The sequence below is a fragment of the Mesoplodon densirostris genome, chromosome 10 (assembly GCF_025265405.1).
Source record: "Mesoplodon densirostris isolate mMesDen1 chromosome 10, mMesDen1 primary haplotype, whole genome shotgun sequence".
Lineage (NCBI taxonomy): Eukaryota > Metazoa > Chordata > Mammalia > Artiodactyla > Ziphiidae > Mesoplodon > Mesoplodon densirostris.
The window spans coordinates 60341656-60347578 of NC_082670.1; the positions used below are offsets into that span (position 1 = coordinate 60341656).

General features: G+C 43.6%; 1 non-coding gene across 1 annotated transcript; it reads left to right on the forward strand.

The window, feature by feature from the left end:
• Nucleotides 1–5585: 5585 nt before the first annotated feature.
• On the forward strand, nt 5586–5691 carry LOC132498114 (U6 spliceosomal RNA). Its single transcript, XR_009533726.1, has one exon. It is a non-coding gene; the product is annotated as a U6 spliceosomal RNA (small nuclear RNA).
• The last annotated feature ends 232 nt before the right edge of the window (nt 5692–5923 follow it).

Below are 5923 nucleotides of genomic sequence, written 5' to 3' on the forward strand. Positions count from 1 at the left end.
GTGGGTACATATATCCATACATATGAGAGAGAGTGTGTGTGTGTGTGTGTTTATGTGGGTGTGTGTGTTTAATTTAGCTGAACTCAGAAATGTGGTTCAGAGACTTTTGACATGGAGTTTCAGCATAAACAGCAATGGACTGACTTACTAGAAAAGATCAGGCCACTTTCTGAATGCTTTTTCATCAGAATCAGAGATTTATAGTGAAATTCAGTGGGTCTAAACCCAGACATTCCACATTGCTGCCTTTTCTCAGCAAGGTTCTGCTTCATATTGGGTTTTGGAAGGAATGTGTTGAGAACCCCAGATCCAGAACCAGAGTGGTAAGTTAGCTGCAGACACTGCTTGGCCCGACCGGCCCTGGCCTCACTCCACCCCTCTGCGTGCGACTGCTGAACGTGGCTCCTCCCTGAAGCTCTCTCCTTGGTGTTGGTGTGTCCTTTGAGTTGGCTCAGCCAACCTGTCTAGACACTCCGTCTCCTTTGTCCCATCCTCAGCTTTCTCTTTCTCTCCCTTTCATGATCTGTCTTTGATCAGTTTGCTGCTGATTCACATCATCTACTTTTAAGTGAAGATTTCTCTCCTAACCTCCCGACACATACATTTAATTGTCCAGAGCTGAGGGTACCACTCTGAGAAGGTCCTGGTGGTCACACATGGTGATGAATCAATGCTGAGGACGTGATGGGCCGCGGTTTCTCCTGGCCCTCCGCCTGCTTTCTGTCCAGCTCTTCTTCCCAACACTGGTCCTACAGACCAACAGTGGCCCCAAGCGCAACACGGGATCCTGGGCTTCAGGCCCACAGAGGTGATGCTTCCACAGAGGCAGCTGTTTCCATAGAGGCGGACTTCCACGAACTTCTCCACAGCCACGGGAACTCAGAGGTGGGAGCAGCTAACTCCGCCCAGGGCAGTTAAAGGAGGGCATCCAGAGGGGTGTTTGATTACATATTTTTACTTTTATATCCCTAAACTGTTCCACATGTGCAGTGTTGCTCTGTTTGGGTTTGAGAGAGAATTTCACGAAAGGGAAGAAAAGGCTGCAATGCTATCATTTGTAGAGAGTTGTTACAGGAGTCACTTTAGTGAGTCTCAGCCTATTTTCTTCAAACAACTATAACGTGATTAAAGTAGCTTGTTATTAGAGGGAAAGCTCTCCTGACTCAACTGTTAGTCCCTTTCAGATCCTGAGAGCTGCCCCACAGGAAGCCCATCTCGCTGGTAATTTGTGAGGAGGAAATGCATTTACAAGTGGCAGCCTTGTTTATGAAGGGTTCTCTCTGTCTGGCTGAGGACAGTGACGCTCCCCTTTATTAAACATTTTGAGAAGCATGACCAGTGTTTTTAAGGAATTGGTGCAAATCCTATGTTTTCCATTCTTCTGACTTCCCACAGAGCTCCACGTGCCCAGGCCTGCCCTTGCGCTCCTAGGATGGGGACTGTAGATCTCCCCCAGGACAGGCTCCATGCTGGCACAGATGGTCAACAGAAGGTCCTTCTGCCCCAAGGGACCACACAGTCATGGTCCAGTGTGGAGGATTTCGTTTTTAGTAGATTTCAAATGTCTTACTTGGAACCTTAATAAAACTGAAGTCTATAAAACATAACAACAACAAAAAATAGTGGTTCTGATTGAAGCAAGGGAGTGATACCTGGAGCCACCCTCTTTGGAACAAAATTTGAAGGAAACAGGTCTGATGAGTGAGGGTGAAGATGTTGCCTGAATTTTGGAACAGAATTTGAAGAGGCCTCAGCCTGGTGTGGCCCATTATGCTGTTGACAGGAAATAATCAAGTCAGTCTCATCTCCTGCATCCCTTCCTCCAGATACTGTCTTTTCTGTTCAAGTACACACTCCAGAGAAGGGGCTGGAGGTGCTATTCCATATGAAAGCTGTCTGTTCAACCTACTTTCACTTTTAAAGTATGAAAGTTTACTCTATGTTCACTTTACTTTCCAATCTCTTTCCATCCATGTATGATGTCTGGATTCAAAACTTCACTCTGTGGAGACACATTCATCCCCCTTCATTCTGATGGTTCTATCTGGGGCCCCTGTGGGCTTCTGTTCTTCTCTTGTTCAGTCAATTTGCACTGTCCCTGCTGCCTTGATATTGCCCTAAGTCGTTGATGTGTGTGTGGTATAAACCCCATTAAGGTGCAAGCTCCTTGAGGAAGTCTCGAATGCACCCTTGCTTTCTCTCTTCCCTTCACATAAACTCACAGAAGTAGTGGCTGACTGGCTACCCTGTGGCATTGTCATTATCTAGGAAGGCATCCCAGCACCCCTGTCTCCAAAGAATATGCTCTGGATGCTTCCCTCTTTTGTTTTTGCAGCTTTTTCCAGATTGTGGAGTAAATTTTATTTTGTCTTCCTCAGTCTTTCAAGGGCAGTGACTTGTTAGCCATTCTTGTATCCCCAGTTCATCATGCAGTACCGGCCATAGAAGCTCGGTAAATATTTGGTGACGCGAAGACATCAGAGAAGGCTCTAATTTTCTACTCTGGTTTCTCCTGAGCTTCCTGTTTTCACAAACTCAAGAATGTCTTCAGGCCCAGCCTCCCTGTCATTTCTGGGTTGCACTTAGAGCAAAATAATCTTTAGCATATGTAGGAGCCCCTGTATCTGGAGTCTTCCTCTTTCTCCAGGTGAAATCACAAGCTCTCCACTGAAGACTTTGACTTCTCTGAGGGACTCTCATCTCATCTAGGGTGACCAACCATCCAAGTTTGCCAGAGACTTTCATGGTTTGAAAACTAAATATCCCACGTGCTGGGTTCCTGGGCCTCTAACTTACCTGTAATAGTTTGAGCTGGAGAAGGGCGAAACAACCTCTGTCCTCTTTTTTCTACCCACCACTCTCTTACCTCACCATCCAGGATACCAAGCACAAGCTCTCCAGTCCTAATCATTAGGAAGAGCCAATGATACTTAACAACGTCTGCTTCCTTTCCTGCAGAGATCCCTGTGGCAGAGAAACACAAATGCTGCTTACCCATTCATAACCAACAAAGGAGGGAAATTCCAGGAAGGAAAACAGTCTAATTAACCTGCCATATATGCAAATTCATTCAGCACAATGCCTGGCACACAGTAACCAGTAACAATTTTTATTACTCCTGTGTGCCAGATGCAGTCAGAGCAAATGGACCCTGCCCTCAATGGCCTCACACTCTATTAAGAGAGACAGGCAAGGGAAGAGATGAGTGTGTGTATTTTAAGGTAGATCTGACTTGAGGTATTAAAAAATGTACCTGGCCAGGTATCGATGAGGTACACAAAATTTTTTTGGAGTGAACAAAAATTAACAGAAGGTTAAAGATCTGCAGGGTATGATGGGAGACCACGTGTGACCATCTGTGGAGCAGTGTGCCACTCGGTTTGTGAATGTTCAGATTTTCTTGTTTGTCCTCAGGGGCAGCTCTGGCTTATATTGTTTCTGATGGGCTTCTAAATCTTCTGGGCGGCTAAAATGAAATTCTGCTGCCTGTCTGGAAATGAAACAGGAGGTTATTTCCCTAGATGCTCATTTCATTGATCTCAGAATATGTTTTTGAGTTTGGGGAACTCTCATTATCTATAGCTAATGGGGGTAAGGTTTTTAAAGTGGCTTGTTCTCTGGCACTTTTCTAATTAGGTCAATAAACAAATATACTAAAGAAATGCTGTCTGTGCAAGCTTTTGCTAGCTGTGCATCTAAAGATTGCCCTGGAGACCCTCACTTTAATCAGATTCAGCAGGGGGTCTACACACTTTCATTGCAGAATTTTTCAGTGTCCCACTTCAGACGTGAATTTAGGAAACTATCTAATACATGATTTCACAATGAAACATAAAAATGTAGAATTATTTTTTGTCATTTGGACTAGATCCTCACTGAAGCTCTGCTTTTTGAATATGTATTCCTCAAATTTAGGGAATTCAGTCTTGTTTGTCACAACATTGTTGATAAGAGTAAAAATTGGCAATAGCTAGGATGTGAAAACATAGACTGGTGGTTAATCCATAGGGCAGGATGCAGCCCTTTAACCTCTAGACCTGTGTGTATACTGACACTGAAAAACCAGTTGGTAGGAGGATACGTACTTTACGAATTTATTTTTGAATACGTATTTGATTAGAAATAAGGGTGGGCTATTAAGAGTGTTCACATAGTTTACATCTGAATTATGGGAATATGATGATTTTTTTCATATATGATACTCTGTTTTCTGAATACTGGTAATCACTGGTATATGAGTAATGTGCATAATTAAAACTAAATAAAATAGGGCTTCCCTGGTGGCGCAGTGGTTGAGAGTCCGCCTGCCGATGCAGGGGACACGGGTTCGTGCCCCGATCCCGGAAGATCCCACATGCCGCGGAGCGGCTGGGCCCGCGAGCCATGGCCGCGGAGCCTGTGTGTCCGGAGCCTGTGCTCCGCAACGGGAGAGGCCACAGCAGTGAGAGGCCCGCGTACAGCAAAAAAAAAAAAAAGAAAAAAAAAAAACTAAATAAAATAATATAAACTTGAAGGTGGAAATTATTTTCTGTTATAGCAGAAAATTGCTACTAGCCCTAGTGTGCAGTGGACCCGGAAAGCGACTCAAAGTGGCAGGAGGTGCTGGAACCCTGGAGACCCAGTTCTGCTCCCTCATTTCATGATGGAAACCAAAGCCCTTCAAGCCAAATGTCTTGCTCTAAGCCCTATGGTTCATTAGTGCAGTAACTGGGTTTCCTGACTCACATTTGAATAGCTTTCACATGTCTCACAGTCTTAATGAGAACTGCTCACTTAAGTCCATCAACTTTGTGGCTCGCACACAGCTAGAACACTTTGAAGAACACAGAATAACTTTTAAATGCAATCAGTACTCACGAACAAAAAGGTGGAAAATTTTTGGAAATTCCTGGCAGCAGCCAGGCTTGACTTGTGAGGCTGACACATCTGGGGTTGGGCTGGGACAGTTGGGTTACTGGATCCTTTCTCCACCCAGTCTCATCCTCCAGCAGGATGGTGCAAGCTTGTGCATGTGGCTCCATCAACAGTGAGTAAACAGACACCAAAAAAGAAAAAAAAATATGAAAGCTTGTCATTTGTGACAACATGGATGGACCTCAAGGGCATCATGCTAGGTGGAATAAGTCAGACAGAGAAAGACAAATACCATATGACTTCACACATGTATGAAATATTAAAAAACAAAGAAAATTAATGAACAATCCAAACCAAAACAGACACATAAATACAGAGAACAGAATAGTGGTTACCAGATGGGGAGGGGAGTGAGGTAGGGCAAAATAAGTAAAGGGTATCAACTGTAGGGTGATGTATGGAAACAGTTTTTGGCGGAGAGCAAGCTGTAGGATATACGGAGGTAGAAATATAATGTTGTACACATGAAACTTATGTGCCTCAATAGCATATCAATCTTTTAAAAAAATGGTTGAGTTTCTCCGCCAAGAAAGGGAAGGCTGGACAGTTCCAGAAATTTACCAAAGCCTGCACCAAACTATGGCTGGGAAGTGTGTGTGTGTGCAAGTGTCATAAGAGCATTGGTTATAATTCAGAAGAAGATTCTCAGAAGTTTAAAAGAGTGAGGACAAGTGCTCTCTTCAGCAGCACATGTACTAAATTGGAACCATACAGGGAAGATTACCATGGCCCCTGTGCAAGGATGACAGGCAAATTCGTGTAGCGTTCCATATTTTTATATAAAATAGATAATCAACAAAGACCTACTGTATAGCACAGGGAACTCTACTCAACACTCTGTAATAACCTATATGGGAAAAGAATCCAAAAAAGAATAGATATATGTACATATATAACTGAATTACTTTGCTGTACACCTGAAACTAACACAACATTGTTAATCACCTATACTCCAATATAAAACTTAAAAAAAAAAGAATGAGGACGAGATCTCCAAGACCCTTTCCAG